Below are 12,798 nucleotides of genomic sequence, written 5' to 3'. Positions count from 1 at the left end.
CCTTCAGCCCGTCTATGGTTTCTTCGGCCAAGGAGTTGCGCCTTTGGGACAAATCCTGCTACCCCTCACAGTTGGACAAGCTCCAACGAGCATAACTATCATGGCACAATTCCTGATATTGGATGTTCCTTCAGCCTTTAACGTAATGCTAGGCCAACCAGCCCTGTATGACTTAAAAGCTGTCACATCAGATTCCACTCGTGCCTAAAGTTTCCAACCAAAAACGAGGTAGGGTGTCTTAGAGGGAATCAACAATCTGCGCGGGAATGTTACAACCTTGCAGTGGCAAAGGATAAGAAGGAAGTATCCTCCAGCCAGAGCCCGGACAAGGGAATAAATATTCCCAAGTAGGAAACTTCCCAAGGCGAGGATGAAGATGTGGATCCTCGACTTGGGGACCCAAGCAGCAATGTTGGACCTGTGGAAGAATTAGAAGAGATCGAGATGGATCCAGCTATCCTGGCTAGAAAGCTGAAAATCAGAAAGGGTTTGTTGCTCGAAGTAAAATTGGAATTGATAAAATTTATGAGAGCAGACCTAGATGTTTTCGCCTAGTCACATGCGCATATGGTCGGAATCGATCCTTCTATTATTTCGCACGTCCTGAATATCGATCCTAACATCCGACCATTTCAGCAAAAACAAAGATTGCTGGATAAAGAACGAGCAGTAGCCCTGAAAGACGAAGTTGAAAAGCTGCGCAACAACAACTTCATCATTGAAACCTTTTACCCGACTTGGGTTGCGAACGCTGTACTCGTGCCTAAGCCGAACAAGAAATGGCGAGTCTGTATTAACTTTACAGACCTCAACAAAGCGTGCCCTAAAGACTGTTTTCGACTTCCAAGAATCGATCAGCTCGTCGATGCAACAGCCGGACACGAAATATTAAGCTTCATGGATGCTTATTCGGGCTACAATCAAATCAAGATGCATCCACCAGACCAAGAACATACAAAGTCATGCCGTTTGGTCTCTACTGCTACAAAGTCATTCCATATTTCTAGACAGATATGGGTCTCTACTGCTACAAAGTCATGCCGTTTGGTCTTAAGAACGCCGGAGCTACATACCAAAGATTGGTCAACAAAATGTTTAAAGATCAGATCGGCAAAAATATGGAAGTGTACGTGGATGATATGCTCGTCAAATCCAGAAAGGCTGGGGAAAATATGGAAGTGTACGTGGATGATATGCTCGTCAAATCCAGAAAGGCTGGGGGGCACATAGACGACCTGGATGAATGTTTCAAAGTCCTCAGAAAATACAACATGAAACTAAATCCCCTTAAATGCTCCTTCGGGGTCAGTTCGGGAAAGTTTCTAGGCTTCATCGTCAATGCTCGAGGAATTGAAGCCAATCCGGAAAAAATCCAAGCCCTCCTGGATATGAACTCGCCAACAAAAACCAAAGAGGTACAAAGCCTAACTGGTCGAATCGTCGCACTTAGTAGATTCATGTCAAAATCAACGGATAAATGTGTCCCATTCTTCAACATCCTGGGAGGAAACAAAAAGTTCGAATGGACAGAAGAATGTGAAAGAGCTTTTCAAGACCTAAAGGCACAGCTCGCAAAATCTCCCGTCCTTTCTAAACCTCTGGACGGTGAGGAACTAGGGATATACCTAGCAGTAACAGAGCATACCATAAGCGCCGTACTAATCAGAGAAGAAGACGGCGTGCAGCATCCAGTCTATTACGTCAGTAAAAGACTCATCGAGGCCGAAGGCCGATATCCGTTGATAGAAAAGCTCGCCTACTGCCTCATCCTAGAAACAAGAAAGCTAAGGCCTTACTTTTAAGCTTATCCTGTTTGGGTGTACACCGACCAACTACTACGACAAATACTGCAAAAGCCAGATGCCTCTGGACGGTTACTCAAGTGGGCGATGGAGCTGGGGCAGTACGAAATCAACTTCCAACCTCGAACAGCTATCAAAGGCCAAGCCTTGGTCGACTTTGTGGTGGAATGCACAGGAAAAACTGAAAGCATCCCAGAAGACGATCTCGAGTCAACACCACAGCCGAGCAACACTAAAAACAAGCCGACCTGGAAGCTGCATGTGGATGGGTCGGCTACAGATTAGCTACCCGGCGTAGGAATTGCCCTTGTCACACCTTGGGGCAACACCTGCATGCAGCAGTCAAATTCGGATTCAAAGCCTCCAACAACGAGGCCGAATACGAAGCCCTAATCGCTGGACTCAAACTAGCAAAAGAGATGAAGGCCGAGCACATCGAGATCTGCAGTGACTCACAGCTAGTGGTAAATCATGTATCTGGCGAATACGAGGCTCGGGGAGAAAAAATGATAGCATATCTGAGCAAAATACATGATTTGCTCGGACAATTCAAGAGCTACAGCCTCAGGCAAATTCCAAGAGAAGAAACTACAACAGCAGATGCGCTAGCCCGACTAGCGAGCAACAATATAAGTGACAAGGCGAACCTGGTCCCGATCCAGTTTCTTGAAGAGCCTAGCATCACCGGCACGGAAGAAATCGAAATGATCGACACATCTCCGAACTGGATGATGCCAATAGCAGCCGATCTCAACTCTAGGGAACTCCCAGATAACCGAAATGAAGCTCGAAAAATGAGAAAAAAGGCCGCACGGTACATCATCGTAGACTGGATCATGTACAAAAGAGGATTCTCAATGCCATTACTCAAATGCGTAACACAAAATGAAGTTGCATGGCTTCTATATGAAGTTCACGACGAATTCTGTGAAAATCATCCAGCCGGACAGAGCTTATCAAAGAAAATCCTAAGGCAAGGCTACTTCTGGCCGACGATGATTGAAGATTCGAAAGCTTATGTCAAGAAGTGCGACAAATGCCAGAGATTTTCAATGATACCAAGAGCTCCGCCCAATGTGCCGGGACAAATGCAAAGTCAGTGGCCCTTTGCCATCTGGGGAATTGACCTAATCGGACAGTTACCTAAAGGTAAAGGGGGAGTGCAGTACGCGATGGTAGCAGTCGACTACTTTACTAAGTGGACTGAAGCCGAACCACTCACAACTATCACATCAAAGGAGGTTCAAGACTTTATAGTGAAGAATATCATATGCCGGTTCGGACTACCATACAAAATAGTTTTGGACAACGGCAAGCAGTTCGACAGTCAATCTTTCACTGATTTCTGTGCGAACCATGGCATCATCAAAAGCTTCTCCGCAGTGGCACATCCCCAAGCAAATGGTCAAGTTGAAGCAGTCAACAAGACCTTGAAGGATACACTAAAGAAGAAACTTGAAGATGCCAAAGGAAATTGGCCGGAAGAACTCCCTGAAGTTCTATGGTCATACCGTACAACGGAAAAATTAGCAACCGGTCAGACACCATTTTCAATGGCGTACGGTTATGAAGCTATGCTGACCGTTAAACTCGAGCCACTATCCCACAGAAGGTTGACGTACGATCAAGGTACCAATCACATACTCCTTGCAGAATCACTTGATGAAATCGAAGAAAAACGAGCAACTGCAAACTTAAAGTTGGTAGCTCATCAACAAAAAGTAGCTCGGTATTTCAACAAACAAGTGAAAGAAATTCTTTGTGGGAGATATGGTCATAAGAAGAGTATTCCTAAACACCAAAGACAGCAAGTCAGGCGTACTAGGACCCAACTGGGAAGGACCATACCAGGTGGTCGAAGTTCTCGACTCTGGAGCATACAAACTGGGTAAGTATAACGAAAAAATACAACTCATTCTAGTACCACGATATTGGAATGGAGAACATTTAAGAAAATACTACCAATAGAGTACTAAGGTCGGGTAGAACACTTCAAAGTACTCAGGTCAAATAGACCACTTCAAAGTACTCAGGTTGGGTAGACCACATTAAAGTATGATTGAACATTCGCTTCTAAGTGAATGGCCTCTTGGGCGGACTACGCACAAAGGCTTCAAAAACAAAAGTACTCATGTTGGGTAGACCACTTTAAAGTACAGTTTCTTATTTGTTTTATGTCATGTTAAGCTAAAAAGATCATATTAGATCACTAGCTCTGATGTAAGTTACTACGGTAACAAATACATTTTCGATCAATAAAAGAATAAAGATAGTATTTCCAATTCTATTGAGTCGAAAAAATCAGCATGATTATAATTTTACCTAAAGTGCGTACAAAAGGTTTGGTCGAACCCAAAACACCGAGCAGAAAAGCAATATATTTGTGAAAGACAAGTGACCAAGAGTCATACTTCTGCTCGGTCACTTAGGGGGTACCTATACCTGTACAAAGCATTTGGTAAACATAAAACAATCACAATTGCACTGCAATTATAAATAGAGAATGAAATTCATTAAGGATAACAAGAGCATATAGTACCGGGATTAAAAGCTGCCCGGTCAGCCCGCTGTCCAAAAAATGAAAAATAATTCCAAGTTTAAAGACCGCTTGGCCGGTCATGATGTCTTAAAGGCCTTGAGGCCATATAATATATATAAACAGGAGATAAAAAAAGAAATGTTCAAACAACTGGAGTCCCAGGCTCTGGGTTGGGTTCTTCTGAGCCAACTAGAGCAGGAGGATCTGTTGTTCGAGCAGGAGAAGCATCAGCAGCCTAGTTAGAAGCTTGGCCGGAAGTTAAAGCAGCCACCTCTTTCCCACCATAGGCAACTTGGGCCGCACAGTACTCGAGGTACATGTCCTTAGCGTCGCCCAAGTAGTCGAAGTTGGCCTAGGGATTAACCTTCCAAAAATCAAAAAAGAGCTCGAGGACAGCAGTCTCCAAAGCATTGACCTTCTCCTTCAAATGGTCTGCCTCGGCCACCTGAGCGTCCTTATCTTCCTTTAGCCGAAGAAGGACTTGCCGCAGAGAACTCCTCTCATCCTGAAGACGATCAACTTCAGCAGATAAGGTCTCGATGGTTTCCTCAAAGCGATCAGCAGCCTCGAGGTCCTTTTGTAAGCACGATGATCTTCTTCTCAGCGGCAATAAACTTCTTATTGGCCTCACCCAACTCATGACGAATAGCTGCAGTCTCCGCCCTGGCCTCCTCAGCTTCCTTCTTGGCCAAGTCCGCCTCCGCCCTCAAGGTGTCAGACAGAGCCGCACTCTTGGAAGTAGCAGATTTAGCCCGGGAATAGGTGTAAGCCAACTTCAAACCGGCCTGCATAAAGGAAAAAGTCAGCATATGGAGCTAAGTATGAAGAGCCAAAAGGGAAGTATCGAAAAGAAAAGACTGACCCTTGTGAGCTCCTTCAAGACTCCGCCCACCAACACATCCAAAGAGATGAGTCGTCAACACCAGCCAGTTGCTCACCGACCTCAGGAACCAGCCGGTTCATGTAGTGAGCCATCACCTCCTTGCCCTTCTTGGCCTCAGGCAGCACGGGCACGGTTGGAGTTGGTGCCTGCACCCGCTCAGGGATCCTCCTGACCAGTTCAGACCCAGATGTTGGTGGCCCAGATTCCTTAGACTTGGCAGATTTGGGAGTGGAAGGATTCGCAGCAGTCAGCTCCTCGGAAAGGTCAATAACCACTCCAGAAGATCTCTTCTCTGAAGACCCCTCTCCGCCCTTAGACTTCTTAGCCGGAGGGGAGGCGCTAGAACTTCTGCCCATCCTCTTCCTCAGAGCGTCAATCATCTGCCGAGACATGTCTACACAGACAAAAACAGCGTGGTTAGCAAAAACCAGCAGAAAATATAAAACATGAAAGTCAATAAGCTGAAAAAGAAGTAAAACGCAGAGTGACTGCCTGCCCAGAAAGTCAGAAGTCCATCATCACCTGATATCTCAGACATAACAGCCTTCCCTTTTCTAGCATAGGGATGAGAAGGCCGAACAGGTGAAATGGGCTCCCTTATGCGAATGGCATGTTCAACAGGCCTGGGCGAGGCCGAGAGTTTCTTCTTCCTCTTCAAAGGAGTCACTTGCTCAGCCTCAGCCTCAGCCTTGGCTTCATCTTCAGGATTCATAGGCTCCTGAGCATACTGCTTTGCCCGGGCACCTCCCTTCAACTTAGCTTCACGCTTAAGTTGAATGAGCGCATCCTCCTTATTAGCTCGTTCGGGCCAGGCAGCATCAGATTTCCCCTTCTTCCCCGTCACAGACTTAGGAGAAAAGTCCTCTGGGTAAAGCCCGTACTGCACCAGATGCTCATCGGAGGTCAACTGGATGATATCCCTGTCTTCCGCCGGTAACTGGGCAAGTTTTTAAGCTCTATCCCTATGAGAAAGAGTGAGGGGAGGACGGTGATATGTCGGGATCTAATGAAACTGAGTTTGGGTGATGCTCGGATCCTTCACCATGAAACACTCATCAACAAAACACCCTATTTTGCTGATGGCCTTGTGGTCCGTCCCGCTCAAACACTTGAAGCCTGGCTGAGAGAAGTAAAAATACCCCGACCTGCCTTGCTTGGGGGTAGACTTCAGGTCGAAGAACCAAGCGACCTCGTTGGGAGAAGGAGCATCCCATCCCTGGGAAGCGTAGAGGACGAAGAGAGCAGACAAATACTTAATTCCCTTGGGAGTAATTGTTGGGTTTTATGCCCTAAATAAAACTCATTTCAATATAATCAGATTTACTTATTAATATAGATGAGAAATAACATTTAATGTTGCATGGTTCACATGATTTATTTCATGATTATATGTGCATAATGTATAAATTCATCTGAAACCCTTTTCACATACTTGATCCTGTTTATTGTGCTGTCAACACATTGGAAAGTAAACATGACTATGTGAATAAAGTTTCCTAGATTTATCAAACATGGGGTTTTACTGATATGATAATCTACAACAAGAGTTTACTTGCATTTGGAGAAATGCTATGTTCTTTCTAGAGCATTGGTTAAAGTAAAGCTCAGGTTGGATGCATGGAGTATGCATCGGAAGGGACCGATATTGAACTTTGACTTAGATTTATTAAACTTACCGTAATATCTATTCAAGTCAATATCGCCTAGTTGATCCTAGATCAAATGTTCTTAATCCTGTTATGATTAGGCTCAATCTTGAAAGGCTATTCGTGTTCTTTGATTTGTTAGCTAAGCCTACTTTTAGGTCAGGGTGATACGTACATTTTGAGAACACGGTAGTGCAATTGAGTGGGAGCGCTAACATAAACATGGAATCTATAGCTTCTATCTGGCGAATAGTAAGCAAAGGATGATCTCCTTCGAGCTTGACCAAACGAACATAAATGGTGGAGTACACATTTCACATAAGCTGAAATATCATTTATACGGGGTCAAGTGTTTTAAGGATAAAATACATTGTAGGGTGTAACGGTAATCTAATCCCTTTACAGTGTAGATCATTCATATAGAGGATCATTGAACAAATTAGGATTATAACAATGGATAACTAATGATGTGTCTATATGGTGGAACATATAGAGCATTCTATATACTGAGAGTGCAATTCTAAGTTCTATGCGTGGATTCAACGAAGAATTAATAAGTTAGTGAATTTTAGTGCTAAGTTCTTGATCTACTTATTGGAAGCTCGGTTATATAGACCCATGGTCCCCGCACTAGTTGAGATAATATTGCTTGTAAGACTCATGTAATTGGTTTTGATTAATCAATTATAATTCTCAAATTAGACTATGTCTATTTGTGAAATTTTCACTAAGTAAGGGCGAAATTGTAAAGAAAGAGTTTTAGGGGCATATTTGTTAATTATGATATTTTGTATGGTTCAATTAATAAATATGATAAATGACAATATTATTTAATAATTATTTATAGTTATTAAATAGTTAGAATTGGCATTTAAATGGTTGAATTAGAAAATTGGCGTTTTTGAGAAAATCAGATGCAAAATTGAGAAAACTGCAAAATCTAAGTAAGGCCCATTACTGTACATGGCCGGCCACTTGGTTTGAATTTTTAAACTCATATTTTTCATTATTTTAATGCCAAATAATTCAAACCTAACCCTAGTGGAATGCTATAAATAGATAGTGAAGGCTTCAGGAAAATTACACTTAAATTTTCTATTTTTCCTTCATAGAAAAACCTGAGCCTTCTCTCTCCCTATCTTTGGCCGAACCCACTCTCTCTCTCTTCCTCATTGAGATTTCGAAATACTTAGTGTATGGGTAGTGCCCACTCACAGCAAGTGATACCTGAACCATAGTGAGGAAGATCGTGAAGAAAGACTTTCAGCAAGAAGGAGTTTAAACATTAAAGATTCAGAGAAAGAGATCCAGGTTCAGATATTGATAATGCTCTGCTACAGAAAGGAATCAAGGGCTAGATATCTGAACGGAAGGAATCATAATATTTCGCTGCACCCAATGTAAGGTTTCCTAAACTTTATATGTGTTTATTTCATCGTTTTAGAAAGTTCATATTTAGGGTGTTAATCAACATACTTGTGAGTAGATCTAAGATCCTGGTAAAATAATTTCCAACAGTAATCTGGGCCGGGCAGAGGCCGAAGAAATTTGCCACATCCCAGAAGTACTTATGCAAGGGCATCAGCGCCCCTTGCTGGCCGTGAGCCCCCGACCAGGCGCACATCCCCTTATAAGGGTTTGTGGCACGATTGTCGTGGGCGGGAATGTAGCAGTCCAGCTCGCCCAGGTATCCGTCCTGGTCAAGAGTGCGGAGGCGTGCCTCAAATCTTGGATGGAGGACTTACCCACCTGGCGCGCAAGGCACCCTGCCTCTTGTGAGGAACCGCCTTAGTAAGCTCCTCACTGACGTAGTCAACGCCCTCAACCAGGACGTCCCCGTCAGCATCGACAGGTTGCCCAGCCTCATGGTACTCCCCATAGTTAGGGGGTTCAATCTCTTCCTCTCCCTCAGCAGCGGGAGGGCTGCCCGGACGCGCCTCATCCAGCTCCTTAACCTCCTGGACGTCGGCGTCCCCTTCACGGTCCTCCTCCATTGGGACCGCCAAGTCCTATTCGGCGTCGGGCAGAGTGGCGAGCCGAGCCACCTGGGGATCAGAAGTGTCAGCCAGACGCGTAGTTTTCTTCGTACGAGCCATCATCCTATGGCTCGGTACGGAATCAGAAGGAGAGTTAGCACAAAGACGAGGGTGGACTTCGTGCAGAAGTTGAAGCAGCTCCTGGTCGATTTGATGCTCGGGCCCCCAAGACTCACCTGGGTTCATCTACAAAAGACAACACACACGATGAGTGTTGGACGGAGTACCAAACGAAAAACAAGCAAATATGCCGACCAGGAGTACCCAACAGATTAAAGAACGACCATGTTCAAAGAAAAGTCTAAACTCAAGAAGTCAAAAAGTTTTTCTTGAGTTAGGGCAAAAAAGTTCACGAAGCTTGGAATAAGCGAAATGGAAAACAAACGCAATGCAGTTCTAAAATAAGCCTTACGGCTGAAAGCTAACACAAGGATATGGAAAAGAAGAGTCGCAGAAGTTTCAAACCCTAGGGTTTCCTAAAGTGTTCTTTCTACAACGAAGTTACATTCAAAGCGTAAGCATGCAAAGGAAAAGCATAAAGGGAACCAGAAACTTACCCAAAGATTCGAATGTCCGGGTTCAAGCAAGCCACCAATCGTCTGTAAGCACTTTGGAAACTCTGAAGCTAGAAAATTTTCTCTTTTTCGCTCTGAAAGTTTACTTAACAATGAAGGGTGATGAAATGAGGTAATGTGCCAGTACTCCAAGTATTTATAGGCAAAAGGGTAACTGTATGTAAAAGAACCTTAGGCGCCTCGACTTCCCGCCTCAAAAGCGAATATGGGAAATCAAAAATAATTGAGTGCAACCGTCAGCCGTGGAGAGAGAAATTCGGATTTTCAAAATATTTATTGTCAGAGCATTAATTAGCCGAAAACTGAAGGGACGCCCAGTCAGCTTCACATCGAGTCTCGAACGGTCATGCTCGACACGTGTCCTCATACAAAGGCAGAGCCAGCTCAGAAAAAGTTTACACGCAACCTCTGAGGTCCGGTACAGACTTGGGGGGCAAATGTTATCCCAAATTTGGCACTCTGACGTGGCATCACGAGAATGGTGACACATGGACTCTACTTAGAACATCTGTTCAGATCAACATGCCGAGCAAGATACCTCGCTGGCATATCCAGAATGGAATACTCAACGAGCTGTGCAGAATGAGTAACACTTAGCGAATTCAACTAAACGCATCGTGAGTCACCAGCTCAATCCCTATAACTTAGGGATCAACTTACGTGGATGTGGCATACACACGATCCCACTATCGGTGTATTCAGCCTCAATCCCACGATCCTTGCACTCAGCATTGATCACACAATCTTTCTGTTTATGCGCATTGTAACGAGAGAGGAAACTCTTCCTCCTCAAGTTTCCAGCCCTACAAATAGTGAGGAATGTTCATTGGGCAAGAGAGCGAGAAATTATACGCCGAAACGCTATAAGCTAAGGCTATCTAAGAATTATATATTCAGAGATATTATTGTAAGAGCTATAAGAAAAGGAATCTTCTTCCTTATTCTTAAGTCAATACAACTAACAAGGATCAGGCTATTACCGAAATGCTCGGGGCTGAACCTCTATAAAATTTATGTGTCTTATTATTGCTCTACTACGAATTCTTATTACGACATATCGTTTATCGCTTATCAAAAAGACTCATTGTCGTTGGCTAAAAGCGAAGTTAAGAGTTTTGTTTTCTATCTATGGCTTCTCGCTTACTCCTAGGCATTGTCCTTATTACGCTATCCTCATTTGATTTTGAGTACGCCACCTGGTAAAATTATCTATGCTTAGCGAAAAAATTTGGAGCTTAGAGAGTGAGCTTGAGTGTTTTAAGGGCGACATGGTATGACCTCCATCTCTTTCCCAGGAAGCATATATTACCTAATTGCATATGGCATTGGCTAGTCACTGGCAGGTGTCAAACTTTTTGGGGGTGATATCCAAATTTTTATCCACTTGACGTGGCATGTCCACATTCACAAAAGTTAAGACCACGTGGAATTCAACTTGTCAATGGGTGAACAAAGTCACCTTGCACAATATGCCAATTGTTAAGGGTTCCAAGCAATCAAGCAAGACTAAACTAGGAGGAAACAGCCAACCAAGGGATCCTGGCCGGATCATCCCTTGTCGGCCAATGAGGATCTATATGCTAGCTAGGCCCTAAAGATAGGGTTGGCCGACCAACACATGTAAATAATCCTCAAATAGAGGATCTTCTTCAAGCTAATATCTACCTATTCTTTAGGGATATTAATTATCTTATTTTGCAATTTAAATATAAGATAGAAAATCAATTTTTCCTATTTTGAGGGGGGATATTTATCTATTTTGAATGATGATCTTTCGTAAGCCCTGCATTATATAAAGGGCATTAGGCAAGGTAAAAAAGGACTTGCTCTAAGTCTTTCAAGCCCCACACCATTAATTTTTTCTCTCACGCCTCCTCACTTCCTCATTAGACACTTAGCCTATTTTCCTCATTAATCACTCTTGTTCTGAATCTGTAATACTCAATTCTCACTACTGTAATGTTCATGAGAGCCATAGCTAGAAATTACAAGGTTTAAGCCTGTGATCTGCGTGGTATTATCTCTAGAATTAATACAATTAAAAGGATAGCAGGTCATTACCCACTAAACAAGGGTGCCAAACCTCTATAAATCATTGTGTCGCTTTTATTATTTGTTATTACAATTTACACGCGGTGGTTATCAGTAGTAAATAAGGCTCCATTGTCAGTTGACCAAATCCAAGGTCAATATTTTGGTGCTTTCATTGATAACTTTATTTGACTTTGATTTTGATCAATCACCATAGTTAAAACCAGAAGAACCACTACCTTTACTTCTTTGGATTTTCCTCAGGATCCTATGATGGATGATCCTGATGTTCGTGTTTCCCCCACCTCGGGAGGCCCAACTAATTTGACTAATTTGACTAATGCTGCCAATCTAAAAAATCCTGCCAATACTGCTAATCCAGTTGATCCTGCTAACCTGGTGAATCCTAATAATCAGCCCTTACCACCCAAGCTGAGGCCACTAACCAAAACTCGTAAGACAATTTACATGGCCACCCAAGCTACTATCCTATACAAGAAGCCTCTTCCCATCAAGAAGGACATCAGTAAGCGAGATACGTCTAAGTTCTACTGATTGCATAATGAATTTGGTCATGATACAAACAAGTGTCTACATTTGAAAAGAGAAAGTGAATTCCAAATCAAGAAAGATAATCCAATCTACCTCGTTATATGCAAAATGATCAAACTCTGGCACAAGTTGTCCAGAATAGGGACCTAATACGACCACCAGTGGCGGGACACTTAGGGATCATAATAGGAAAACCCCACATAGCAGACGAAACAAGTAAAGCTCGGGATCGCTATGCTCAGACCCTCCGTCATGAGAAATAAGTGACATCCTGGCTGTGGAAGAAAGGGACTCCAAGTAACTCAAGCTTGGAGAGCCTGTCATATCCTTTAAAGAAGGAGATGTTGCCCAGGTCAGGTTCCCTCATAATGACCCTCTGGTCATAACTGCATGAATATGGAGCATGATGGTTGCTAGGTGCATGGTTAATAATAGAGCCTCTTTGAACATTCTTTTCAAATCAACTTATGAAAATATGGGGCTTTATGTAATGACCGCTTAAGTAATTTGGATTAGTAAAGGCAATTAGGACTAATTTCTGTTATTTTTATAATAATTTGTGGACCCCATTATTAAAATGAGCATTAGAATTGTAATTTCTCAATTCCGGAGATTTTATTAAACTCTAGGGGTATTATTTGTCTTATATGTGAATTATGCAATTTTTGTAATTTTTGCTCGGCGACAACGAAAAATGCAATGGATGGCTAGTTTGATCACATGGGTAAGTTTAG

This window comes from Cannabis sativa, chromosome 2 (genome assembly GCF_029168945.1).
Source record: "Cannabis sativa cultivar Pink pepper isolate KNU-18-1 chromosome 2, ASM2916894v1, whole genome shotgun sequence".
Classification (NCBI taxonomy): Eukaryota; Viridiplantae; Streptophyta; class Magnoliopsida; order Rosales; family Cannabaceae; genus Cannabis; species Cannabis sativa.
The sequence above is the reverse complement of the archived record's forward strand: the minus strand, read 5'-3'. Positions refer to the sequence as shown.